Here is a 14325-nt window from a genome sequence, read left to right as displayed (position 1 = left end):
AGCAGTTAGAGCCTCCATTTTTGATTGCACCTCATTAATAGCTTTTTTGATTTCACCTTGGTTAGATTTTAGTTCTTTATTTCTCCAGAAAGGGCTTTTATATCTCTCGAGAGGGTTTCTCTAATATCTTCCATGCCTTTTTTGAGCCCGGCTAGAACCTTGAGAATTGTCATTCTGAACTCTAGATCTGACATATTACCGATGTCTGTATTGATTAGGTCCCTAGCCTTCGGTACTGCCTCTTGTTCTTTTTTTTGTGTTGAATTTTTACGTCTTGTCATTTTGTCCAGATAAGAGTAAATGAAGGGGCAAGTTAAATACTAAAAGGGTGGCAACAACCCCAGGAAAATATGCTTTAACCAAATTAGAAGAGATCCAAAATCTTGAGTGGGGAGAAAGGGGATATAAAGAGGTTCAAAAAGGAAGAAAGAAAAAAAAAACAAAAAGAAAAGAAAAGAAAAAAAAAAGAAAAGAAAAGAAAAGAATTTTTAAAAAAAGAAAACACCTAAGAAAAATGTAAAAATATATATATATATTAGATAAACTAGTAAAAAATCGTTAAAAAAGAAAAAGGTAACAGTTAAAAAAAAAATTTACCCATAGGCGAGAAAAAAAAAAAATGAAAAAGAAAAAATTAAATTAACTGCAAGACTAAAAAAAATCACAGGAAAAAAGCCATGAGTTCCGTGCTTGGCTTTCTCCTCCTCTGGAATTCTGCTGCTCTCCTTGGTATTGAAACCGCACTCCTTGGTAGGTGAACTTGGTCTTGGCTGGATTTCTTGTTAATCTTCTGGGGGAGGGGCCTGTTGTAGTGATTCTCAAGTGTCTTTGCCCCAGGCGGAATTACACCGCCCTTACCTGGGGCCGGGGTGAGTAATCCGCTCGGGTTTGCTTTCAGGAGCTTTTGTTCCCTGAGCACTTTCCGTAGAGTTCCAGAGGACGGGAATACAAATGGCGGCCTCCTGGTCTCCGGCCCGGAGGAGCCGAGAGCCCAGGGCCCCACTACTCAGTGCGCCCTCAGAGAACAGTGCCCAGTTACTCCCGGCTGCCTGACCTCCGGCCGCTCCGAGCTCACCGAGCCTGGGACCGGTTCAAGGTAACACGGAGCTGCGAGCTTGCTGTCAGCTCTGTCTCTGTAGCCGGCTTTCCTGTTCCAATACCCGCAAGCTCTGCGACACTCAGACACCCCCGATCCTTCTGTGACCCTGCGGGACCTGAGGCCACGCTGACCCCGCGTGGTCTTCGCCCCGGTTTAGCCTCTGGAGCGATGTTCCTCAGCGGAACAGACTTTTAAAAGTCCTGATTTTGTGCGGTTGCTCCGCCGCTTGCCGGGAGCCGGCCCCTCCCCCCAGGGTCTATCTTCCCGTCGCTTTGGATTCACGTCTCCACTGGTCCTACCTTTCAGAAAGTGGTTGTTTTTCTGTTTCCAGAATTGCTGTTCTTCTTCTCTTCGATCTGCCGATGGATTTTCAGGTGTTTGCAATCTTTAGATAAGCTATCTAGCTGATCTCCGGCTAGCTGAAGCAGTCTCAGCTTGATACTTCTCCGCCATCTTGACTCCTCCCAGCGGAAATTTTTCTATTTAATTATTTATTTACTTTTTTTCAAGAATCCTTTTTTTTCTTTTATTTATTTTCAGCATAACAGTATTCATTATTTTTGCACCACACCCAGTTCTTTATGCAATCCGTGCCCTCTTTAATACCCACCACTTGGTTCCCCCAATCTCCCACCCACCATCACCTCAAACCCCTCAGATTGTTCTTCTGAGTCCATAGTCTCTCATGGTTCACCTCCCCTTCCAATTTTTCCCAAATCCCTTCTCCTCTCTAACTCCCCATGTCCTATATGCTATTTCTTATGCTCCACAAATAGGTGAAACCATATGATAATTGACTCTCTCTGCTTGACTGATTTTACTCAGCATAATCTCTTCCAGTCCCATCCATGTTGCTACAAAAGTTGGGTATTCATCCTTTCTGATGGAGGCATAATACTCCATAGTGGATATGGACCACATCTTCCTTATCCATCCGTCCATTGAAGGGCATCTTGGTTCTTTCCACAGTTTGGTGACCGTGGCCATTGCTGCTATAAACATTTGAGTACAGATGGCCTTTCTTTTTCCTACATCTGTATCTTTGGAGGAAATATCCAGTAGTGCAAATGCAGGGTCATAATAAGTGTTCTCTTTTCTAAAGATTTATTTATTTATTTGTTTGTTTGTTCATTTGTATATTTGAGAGAGAGAGAGAGAGAATATTAAGCAGACTCCCCAGTGAGCCTGGATCCTGACATGGTGCAACCCTGAGATCATAACCTGAGCTGAAATCAAGAGTTGGCCACCTACCTGACTGAGCCACCCAGGCACCCCATGACTCCATTTTTAAACATAACATGGTTGACTTCATCTGTACAGTCATTTATAGAATAATCATCCTTGGATTTCAATAAAGCTTTATCCAACAGATATTATTAGACCACACCTTGTCTCTTACTAAAGTTAACTCCTGTTTGTGAAATATAATTTCAAAATGCTATTTCAAAAATATCACTAACTTACTTCTGACTTTTAAGGCTAATTTGTATCATGGTGCCTTGGTGGCTCAGTGGGTTAAGCATAAGGCTCTTCATCTCAGCTTAGAACTTGATCTCGGGGTCATGAATTCAAGCCCTACTTTGGACCCCTCATGGAGCCTAATTTTAAATAAATAAATAAATAATAAATAGTCTATTTTGTCCCATATCATATATTGCTACCCCAATTTCCTTTTGTCTCTATTTGCATGAAATGCTTTTTTCATCCTTTTATTTTCACACTATATGTGTCTTAGGTCTGAAGTCAGTCTGTTGGAGACAGCATATAGATGGCCATATTTTCTGTTAATCTATTCAGTCACCTTATATCTTTTTACTAAAAAATTCACATTCAGAATAATTGATATTCTATATATTTATTGCTACTTTGTTCATTGTATTCTTCCTTTTTCTAAATATCTGCTGAATCGTTTCTTTTTCTTGCTCTCTGTCATCATGATTTGGTGACTTTTTAAAACTATGTTTGGAGTCATTTTTCCTTTAATTTTTTTTGTGTGTGATTAGCAAGAGGAACACATAGTACATCTGCATATATAGAAATCTACTTGAGGTTGATGGTCACCTAAGTTAAAACAAATTTTAAACGCATTATATTTTTACTCCCTCTTCCACTTATTTTATATTTAATGTCATATTTTGCCTCTTTTATTTTAACTTCCCTTTAAAAAAATATTTTATTTTATTTTTTATTTGTGAGAAAGAGAGAGTGAGAGAGAGAGAGATTGCAAGCAAAGCAAGGGAACAGCAGGCAGAGGGAGAAGCATGCTCCCCACTGAGCAAGGATCCTAATGCAGGACTTGATTCCAGAACCCTGGGATCATGGCCTGAGCCAATGGCAGCATTTAACTACTGGGCCACAGGTGTCCCTACATTGTGTAACACTTAATATCTGTAGACTATAATTTACTATATCAGTGTTTTAACCTTTATCCCACAGTTCTAAGTAGCTGATACATTACCTTTACTATTTATTTTAGTGTGAGATTTTTTCTTTCATTATTTTCTTATTTCTAGTTATGATATTTTTCTACTTAAAGAAATCCTTTTAACTTTTCTTGTAATACCAGCATATTGACAATGAATTCTTAATTTTTATTCTTCTGACAAACAGATCTCTTTCTTTGTCAATTCTGACCACCTTTGTGGGTAGAGTGGTTGTAGGCTTTATGTGTTAGCACTTTGAATATATCATGATGCCCTTTCCTGTGTTGAAAAATCAGCTGATAGCCTTAAGCAATATCCCTTGTATATAGTTAGTCATTTTCCTTTTGATTTTCTAAATTTGTATTTAATCTTTACCTTCTTAATTATTATGTGCCTTCATGTGGACTCTTTCAGATCATCTTGTTGAAGGTTCTCATGTTTCCTAAGCCCAGTTTTCTGTTTCATTCCCCACATTATGGAAATTTTCAGCACTCCTTTCTTCAAGTAAGTTTTCTGGTCCTTTCGTCCTCTTCTCCTTCTGGTCACCTTGAAGTGCGAATGTTATGCTTGATGCTGCCCCAGATGTCCTCATTCTAAAATTCTTTTTTCTTCCTGCTCCTCAGCTTGAATGTTTTACATTCCAACCCTCTCTCGACTTACTGATCCATTCTTCCTGTTCTATAATGTACTGTTTATTCATTCCTTCTAGCATATTGCTTATTTTATTCTTCAGTTTTGATTGGCATTTTTCTTTCTTTCTCTTTTGAAAAGAAATTTTATTTATTTGAGACATATATTGAGCAAGTAAGAGAGAACATACCTTGAGAAAGAGACAGAAGTAGAGGTAGAAGCAGACTCCCCGCTGATCAGGGAGTCCAATGCAGGGCTCAACCCCAAACCCATGGGATCATGACCTGAGACAAAAGCAGATGATCAGCGGGCTGAGCAACCCAGGCATTCTAGTACTTTTTATTTCAAAGCACATTTATTTTAATAACAAGAATGCAATGGAAGAAAAGGCCCAAATACAATTAAAGAAACACATCACCACAAATTACAATGCTCTTTCAGAAAATACCTGTAACAAAATGTGGATTTAATTTTAATACTGAAAAAAGAATAACAGTGAGTCTCATCACAGCCAATAACCTTATACTATCTATAATGACATGAATGTTTATAGGGCTTCCAAAAGTTTCATCCTGAGGTTTTATAACACCACTTTATATATGTACAGTCCTCTGTGAGATTACCCATAACATTAGCAATCATTCAAAGAACAAACCATTAATTGAAACTAGTAATACAGAGCCCCAAACTAATTGGTTAAATATATGAATTATTTGTGCTGACATCTATCATTTGATTCTCTCATGACTATTAAATTATCCTCAGCAAATAAACTCTTTAATGACAAAGTTTACCTCATTTGAGCTTTGACCCAGAAGCTCAACAAGAATTATGAAGTCCATAGTCTTGATAGCAAAGCTGATATATAGTGTCCTTAGATCACTATGGGCAAGGTTAAGAGTGATCCAAATTCCAAGTTCCAAGTTTCCATTTTAATGGAATTTTACATATTCAATTCAGGAGTTCAAATCTCTATGTTTTCGTTCCTCCAAAAACAGTTTCGTTCCTCCAAAAACTTAAGACTTCTGTTTCTTTATCTATTTTCCTCAAACAGAAACATTTCTTAAGGTTCTACTTGTTTAGAAGGGGGATTTTTCAGAGGTGGCCACTTAGGAATAGTCCAACACAATCAAGCCTCTATCAGGTGTAAACTCCCAGACACTCAGTTCCATTGTTGATCTCATTTGGGTAATGCTGGACTATTGGACTTGCTTGAGGTACTGGATTTGAGTAGTACACGCTTGTATCTCTTGCTCACTGGTTGCTGACAAGTATTGTTGCTCTTTTAGTTTTTCTTCAGACTCCCTTACCCTGGTTACATCATTAGAATTCATATCTGGTCCCTTGGCCTCTGAAGCTTGGGCATATGGTTCATACTGTTTCCATCTCAGAATTAACTCATCTCATGCCATAACATTGTCGAACCCATATGGGAGGAAGTTCTCATTGGTCATATTGAATCATCTCCATATAGAGGCTGACTACTATTACCCAGTCACATAGGCCAAGACTGTGCTGCCTGCTGGCCACCCAGGCTGCCAGGCCAGGCTACTACTGCCAGTGTGGCTCTTCTCTGATTGGTTCTTTATATTGTATATATCTTTATGTTATTTGCCTCCCTTTTTCTTGAGGTCTGTGAGCACCTTTATGATCACATTTCTTCAAATTCTTTATCAGACACATTGCTGATCTCTGTCCTGTGTAGTTCTTTTTCTGACATTTAGTTTTGATTTTTGTTTATTTGGAACATACTGATCCATTTCCTCATTTTTCCTGGCTTTCTGTGATCACTCTCAGTGATCTCCAGCACATCTATTCAGGTTATTTTCAAAATACTTCTTCCATGCTGGGTCTCATGTTGAGTGATACACTGCTCTACCCTTTAAGATTGGAGTCTTCATTTCCTACAACTCTCCCTCTCTCCTGGACTTAAGCAGCACTGAGTTGTAACCCCCCATAGTTAAGGATTTTTTTGTTTTAATTTTTAAATACAGACAAAATGGAGTCTTTCTCCCTTGTTCAGGTCCACAGAGAATAGTATGCCTGATGTGGGGCTTTGATTACTCAATATTCAAGAAGTGCCTCAGTATGATATTACTCTTGCTTGTGGATGTGTTCCAGATGACATTTCTGCATCATAACCATTTTGATGTGACCTTTTTCTTCATATCTGTATCTATGGGACAGCTTATCCGCTAGTCTTTCAGTTATTTTTCAGATGGAATTGCCCTAAATGCATTTATTGGATACACTGAGAGGATGTAAGTTCAGTTTCTTCCTTTCTGCCACCTTGATTCCATTCTTTTCCTACACTTTTACTTCTTATATTTTTTAACATCTTAATTTAATTTTATTTTTTTTCAGTATTCCAAGATTCACTGTGTATGCACCACACCCAGTGCTCCATGCAATATGTGCCCTCTTTAAGACCCACCACCAGGCTCACCCAGGCCCCAACCCGCTTCCTTCCAAAACCCTCAGTTTGTTTCCTACACTTTTAAAATTCTGTACTCTGTTGAATTTTTTCATTTAGTTACAGTAAGATATTATTTGTGTTATTAATAATAATATTATTATTCCATTAATTTATTATTATTTAATTAACAATTAATAATTTATTAATTGATTCTATTAATATTATTAATTCTAAAAGCAGCATTTGATTTTATTTCCAGTAATGTGTAAATGGAAATGTGTGGCAATTCAATGAAATGATATTTTTTTCAAATGATATTGGTGTTTTCTCACCATAATTTTGTTATTGTCTAACTTATGAGAGATGTGTCATGTTTCCTTTTTATTCATGCCTTAAAAATGTCTTTTGTTGGGGTGCCTGGGTGGCTTAGTGGGTTAAGCCTCTGCCTTTGGCTCAGGTCATGTCCCAGGGTCTTGGGATCAAGCCTCACATCAGGCTTTCTGCTCAGCTGGGAGTCTGCTTCCTCCTCTCTCTCTGCCTGCCTCTCTGCCTACTTGTGATTTCTGTATGTCAAATAAATAAATAAAATCTTTTAAAAAATGGGAGAAGATATTTGCATATGACAGTACAGACAAAAGGTTGATATCCAGGGTCTACAATGACCTCCTCAAACTCAACACACATGAAACAGGCAAACATATCAAACAATGGGCAGAACATATGAACAGACACTTCTCCAATGAAGACATACAAATGGCTAACAGACACATGAAAAAAATATTCATCATCACTAGCCCTCAGGGAGATTCATATTAAAACCACATTGAGATATCACCTTACACCAGTTAGAATGGCCAAAATTAACAAAACAGGAAACAACATGTGTTGGAGAGGATGTGGAGAAAGGGGAAAGCTCTTCCACTGTTGGTGGGAATGCAAGTTAGTGGAGCCTATTGGAGAACAGTGTGGAGATTCCTCAAAAATTAAAAATGGAGCTTCCCTATGACCCTGCCATTGCACTCCTGGGTATTTACCCCAAAGATACAGATGTCATGAAAAGAAGGGCCATCTGTACCCCAATGTTTATAGCAGCAATGTCCATGGTCGCCAAACTGTGGAAATAACCAAGATGCCCTTCAACGGATGAATGGATAAGGAAGATGTGGTCCATATACACTATAGAGTATTATGCCTCCATCAGAAAGGATGAATACCCAACTTTTGTAGCAACATGGACGGGACTGGAAGAGATTATGCTGAGTGAAATCACTCAAGCAGAGAGAGTCAATTATCATATGGTTTCACTTATTTGTGGAACATAACAAATATCTTGGAGGAAAAGGGGTGTTAGAGAGGAGAAGGGAGTTGGGGTAAATTGGAAGGGGAGGTGAATCATGAGAGACTATGGACTCTGAAAAACAATCTGAGGGGTTTGAAGTGGCCGGGGGGAGGGAGGTTGGGATACCAGGTGGTGGGTATTATAGAGGGCACAGATTGCATGTAGCACTGGGTGTGGTGAAAAAATAATGAATACTGTTTTTCTGAAAATAAATAAATTAAAAAATGTCTTTTGTAAGTTGCTTTGTTTTGAGTATTCTTCAAAGAAAACATTTACCTATAATGTTTTTGAAGTACTACTCTAGAACTTTCTTTCTACTCTGTCCTATTCCCACCATATATCCATACACTATACCCTGTTCTTAAGTGTCAATATAAATATTAGACTGAGAATAAAGCAGATTTCCAAGAAATCAACATGTTATCCCACTTATTATCTCGGACCAAATTACTGAAGAATTAGGAACCTCATACTAGGTGAAAGATAATATAAACATTTAAATTTTTTTCTGGTAATTTTGTATCAAACATCAGGATGCATATCTTGTTGCAAAATCTCAGTTCTTTGACCAAATGAACATGTGAATCAAAAATGGGAAAAGAAAACAATATAACGTTTTCTAACAAGTTCACATTTTACTTCATGACTATCTTAATTATGGATTAATTGTGAGCACTGAAATAGATGTATCACTTTTTAAAAATTAACATATAATGTATTATTTGGTTCAGGGGTACAGGCCTGTGATTCATCAGTCTTTCCGAATTCACAGCACTCACCATAACACATACCCTCTCCAATGTCCATCACAAGCCCTCCAATGCCTCCCAACCCTCTCCACTCCAGCAATCCTCAGTTTATTTCTTGAGATTAAGAAATCTCTAATGGTTTGTCTCCCTCTCTGGTCCCCTCTTGTTTCAAATTTTTCCTCCCTTCCCCTACAATCCTCTGTCTTGTTTCTCAAGTGCTTCATATCAGTGAGATCATATATTGTCTTTCTCTGATTGACTTATTTTGCTGAGGATAATACTCTTTAGTTCCATCCACATCATTGCAATTGGCAATATTTCATTTTTTGTTGGCTGTGTTGCTGCTATAAACATTGGGGTGCATGTGCCCCTTCATATCATTACATTTGTATCTTTAGGGTAAACACCCAGTAGTGTGATTACTGGATCGTAAGGTATCTCTATCCTCAACATTTTGAGGAAACTCAATACTGTTTTCCAAAGTGTCTGCACCAGTTTGCATTCCCACAACAATGCAGGAGCCTTCCCTTTCCTCCGTATTCCCACCAACATCTGTCATTTCCTGACTTGTTAATTTTGTCCATTCTAACTGGTGTGAGGCAGTATCTCAATGTGGTTCTGATTTGTATTTCCCTGATGCCAAGTGATGGGGAGCATCAATTTTTTATGCATCTGTCGCCATCTGGATGTCTTTATTGTAGAAATTTCTGTTCATGTTTTATGTCCATTTCTTGATTGGATTCTTTGTTCTTTGGGTGTTGAGTTTGATAAGTTCTTCATGGATTTTAGAGACAAGCCTTTTATCTGATATGCCATTTGCAAGTATTATCTTCCATTCTATCAGTTGTCCTTTGATTTTGTTGACTGTTTCCTTTGCTGTGGAAAAGCTTTTGAGCTTGATGACATCCCATTAGTTCATTTTTACCCTTACTTCCCTTGCCTTTGGTGATGTTTCTTCGAAGAAGTTGCTTTGGCTAAGGTTGAAGGGGTTGCTGCTGGTGTTCTCCTTAGGGATTTTGTTGAATTCCTGTCTCACTTAGTGTCTATCATCCATTTGAGGCTATTTTTGTGTGTGGTGTAAGGAAATGGTCAAGTTTAATTTTTCTGCATGTGGCTGTCTAATTTTCCCAACAGCACTTGTTGAAGAAACCCTTTTCCCATTGGACAATTCATTCCTGCTTTGTCGAATATTAGTTGACCATCGAGTTGAGGGTCAGTTTATGGAATCTCTACTATGTTCCATTGATCTATGTGTCTGCTTTTGTGCCAGTACCATCCTGTCTTGACGATGACAGCTTTGTAATAGTGTTTGAAGTCTGGAACTGTGGAGCTGACAGATTTGGTTTTCTCTTTCAACAGTCCTCTGGCTATTCAGGGTCTCTTCTCATAACATACAAATATTTGTTCCATTTCTTTGAAAAAAAAAAAGCTGGTGATATTTTGATAGGGGTTGCTTTCAATCTGTAGATTGGTTTAGGTAACATGGACATTTTCACAATATTTGTTCTTCCAATCCATGTGTGTAAAACATTTTTTTCCATTTTGATGTCTCTTCCTCAATTTCTTTCAAGAGTACTTTATAGTTTTCTGAATACAGATTCTTTGCCTCTTTTATTATATTTATTCCTAGGTATCATAGGTTTTGGGTGCAATTATAAATGGAATCGACTCCTTACTTTCTCCTTTGTCTGTCTTGTTGTTGGTGTATAAAAATGCAACTGATTTCTGTGCATTGATTTTATATACTGAGACACTACTGAATCCCTGCATAAGTTCTAACAGATTTGGAGTGGAACCTTTTTGGGTTTTCCACATAAAGTGTAATATCATTTGCAAAGAGTGAGAGTTTGAATTGTTCTTTTGCCAATTCAGATGCCTTTTGTTTCTTTTTGTTGTCTGATTCCTGAGGCTAGGACTTCCAGTACTGTGTTGAATAGCAGTGGTGATAATTTTCAGAGAGAATTGTTCCTGAGCTTAGAGGAAAAGCTTCCATTTTTTCCCCATCATGAATGATATTTACTCTGGGTTTTGCATACATGGCTTTGATGATATTGAGGTATGTATCCTCAATCCTTACACTGTGAAGTGTTTTGATCAATAAATGATGCTATACATTGTCAAATGCTTTTTCAACAGCTGTTGAGAGTATCATATGGTTCTTTCTCTTTGCTTTATTAATATATTCTGTCACACTAATAGATTTGCAGATGTTGAACCATCCTTGCAGCACAGGAATAAATCTCAGTCATACTGAATTATCCCTTTTATGTATTGTTGGATCCAATTGGCTTTTATTTTGGTGAGAATTTATGAATCCATGTTTATTAGGGATTTTGGTCTATAATTCCCCCTTTTGATGGGATCTTGATTGGCTTTGGGGTCAGAGCAATGCTGGTCTCATAAGATGAGTTTGGAAATTTTTTTTATTTCTATTTTTTTGGAAATAGATGTATTTCTTTAAATGTGGGGTATTTTTTTTGGAAATTGATGCATTTCTTTAAATGGGGGGGGTGAAATTTCATTTGGGAAGCTGTCTGGCTCTGGGCTTTTGTTTTTGGGGGGACATTTTTTATAATGTCTTCAATCTACTTACTGGTCATGGGTCTGTTCAGGTTTTCTATTTCTTCCTGGTTCAGTTTTGGTAGTTTATGTGTGTCTAGAAATGTATCCATTTCTTCCAGATTGTCAGATTTTCTGGCACATAGTTGCTCATTATATGTTCTTACAATGTTCTTATATTTTCTTTGGTATTGGTTGTGATCTCTCCTCTTTCATTCATGATTTTATTAATTTGATCCTTTCTCTTTTGTTTGTGATTAGCCTGGCCAGGGGTTTATCAATTAATTGGCCAGGGATTTATTTTAGTAATTATTTCAAAGAACCAGCTACTAGTATTTTTTTTTAATCTGTTCCACTGTTCTGTTGCTTTTTATTTCATTGATTTCTGACCTGATCTTTATTATTTCTCTTATGCTGCTTGGTTTAGACTTTCTTTGCCATTCTTTCTATACCTCCTTTTAGGTGTATGATGAGATTGTGTAATTAAGACCATTCTTGTTCTTGAGAAAGGCTTGTAATTCAATGTAGTTTCCTCTCAGGACTGCTATTGCTGCATCCTAAATATCTTAATAGTTGTGTTTTCATTTTTATTTGTTTCCATGAATTTTGAAAAATTCTTTTTTAATTTCCTGGTTGACCCATTAATTCTTTTGTAAGATGCTCTTTAGCCTCTATGTATTTGTGTTCTTTCCAACTTTCCTCTTGTGATTGAGTTTTAGTTTCAGAGCATTGTGGTCTGAAAATGGCAGAGAATCATTCCAATCGTTTGGTACCAGTTGAGACCTGATTTTTGATCCACGATGTGATCTATTCTGGAGAATGTTCCATGTGCACTAGAGACATATGTGTATTCTGTTGCTTTGGGACGGAATGGCTGTATATATCTGTGATGTCTGCAGGTGCCTTTGGCTCCAAAATGAGTTTCTTGCATACTGCATTTTGATGGGTCTTTTTTTAAAAATCCATTCTGATACCGTATGTCTTTGAGTGGGGCATTAATTCTATTTAAATACAGGATATCAATGAAAATATATGAATTTATTGCTATTATGTTGCCTGTAAAGTGATCTTTACTATTTATTATCTCTGTTCCTTTCTGATCTATGTGACTTTGGGGCTCTTTCTTTGGTTAGAGGGCCCCTTTCAATATTTCCTGTAGGGATAGTGGTGTTTGCAAAGTCTTTTAGTTTTTGTTTGTCCTGGAAGGTTTTTATCTCTCCCTATATTTTCAGTGACAGTGTACCTGGCTATAGCATTCTTGGCTGCATACTTTTCTTGTTTAGTCTGAATATATCATGCCAGTCCTTTCTGGCCTGCCAGGTCTCTGTGGCTAGGTCTCCTTCTTTCTAATATTTCTACTGTTATAGATTACAGACCTCTTGTACTGAGCTGGTTTCAGGATTTTCTTTGTCATTTAGACTTGCAAGTTTTACTATTAGAAGATGGGGTGCTGAGCTATTTTTGTTGGTTTTGAGAAGAGATCCCTGTGCCTCTTGGATTTTGATATCTGTTTCCTTCCTGAAATTCAGGAAGTTCTGGCTGTTATTTGCTCTTATATGCCTCCCTTCATGAACTAATAGCTCAGGTTCTCTATTTCTTTAAGCCTCCTTATTTTACATCATAATCTTTTCCATCACTGACTGGCTCTTATGCCTTATTTACCCTCAATTTTATAATCTTCATTTGAGACTGCACCTCAAAATATGTCAATTTTAATTTGATGCAAGCAGATTTTAATTCCTTTATCTCTCTACTAAGGAATTACATATTTTCTTCTATTTTTTTCACCCAAGCCCAGCTATTATCTTTATAATCATTGTTTTAAATTCTAGTTCAGACATCTTACTTATATCCATACTGATTAAATCCCTTCCAGTGAGTATAATCTCCTTTTTTTTTCTTTTCTTTTTTGGGGTGAATTTTCCCATTGCATAATATTTCCAGGAAAGATAGCAACAAAGAAAGAATAAAAAAATTTTTCAAGAAAACAACCAAGCAACAAGAACAACAAAACAACAAAAACTGCTTCAGGAAGTGCTTTGGGTGAATGATTCTCTGCTGTTGTATTTTGGCTGCTGATTCCCACTGATCCTTTCTCCTTGCTTGTATGGGCAGTGTTTCAATGTTACCTAGGCATGTTATGATAACTTGGGCTAGTTACACCATTACACCAATGAAAGGAAAGAAGAAAAGATTAAAAAAAAAAGTCAGACCCAAGACAAGAAAAAAAGGAAAAGGAATCAAAATGAAAGAGATAACAAAAAAGTGTAAGCCTGATTCTAAATAATAAGAAGGATGAAAAAAATAATGAGTGGGGACAGAAAAAAAGAGGAATAAAAAGATACCTGAGCTGAAAAACAAGAGAAGGAAAGAAAACAAATCAACAATTGAACAACAACAACAAAAATAAGCCTGATAGGAAGAAAGAAAAAGAGCAAAGAAGAAAACAAATACATACGATTAAAAGATTAAAAAGATATAAATGTTTAATATAATTTAAATATAGAAAAAAGTGTGGGGGGGAAGCATCCTGGTCCTGTTTCCAACAGAAGATGATGTTTTGTAATATTTTCAATCAGTAGACTTGTCATATGTGGAGGCTTTTGTTATCTTCTGAAGGAGAGGCTTGCTGTTCTGCTCTACAAGGTGACCTGCTCTTGTAAAGATGCCCCTATCAGGAAAGATGGTGGGGGTTTTAGCAAAGCATACTCCAGTGGAGTCCAGTGGAGACTGGAAGCAGAGTGATTCCCTCTAAGTCCATCTGTGCTGCTAGGCAGTGTTAGAGGTGTGGTGGAGGAGAGAGAATATGGCATCACACCCATTCTCCTTCCTGAGGAGAACTGCTGATCACTGTTCAGGGGCCCTCTTAGAAAAACAAACAATCCCCATGTCAGGGGCTTTGTCCAGTTCACTGCCTTTAACCTGTCTGTGCCTGGGGCCTGGGGTGTTGGTACATCCAGAGAGACAGATCTCCTTTATTTCATTTCTGGTAAGTGGCTGCAATTAAAAGCTCCAAGGTTTAAAGGACCAGGTTAGTTGCTGACCCACTCCCATCCTCTAGAGGAGAGGCTCTGCATGTGTCCACCCTCCCAGCCCCTGAAAGAGTTGTG

Source organism: Mustela putorius, unplaced genomic scaffold, assembly GCF_011764305.1.
Source record: "Mustela putorius furo isolate JIRA1106 unplaced genomic scaffold, ASM1176430v1.1 tig00001094_pilon_pilon_pilon, whole genome shotgun sequence".
NCBI lineage: Eukaryota > Metazoa > Chordata > Mammalia > Carnivora > Mustelidae > Mustela > Mustela putorius.
Note: the sequence above shows the minus strand (reverse complement) of the source record.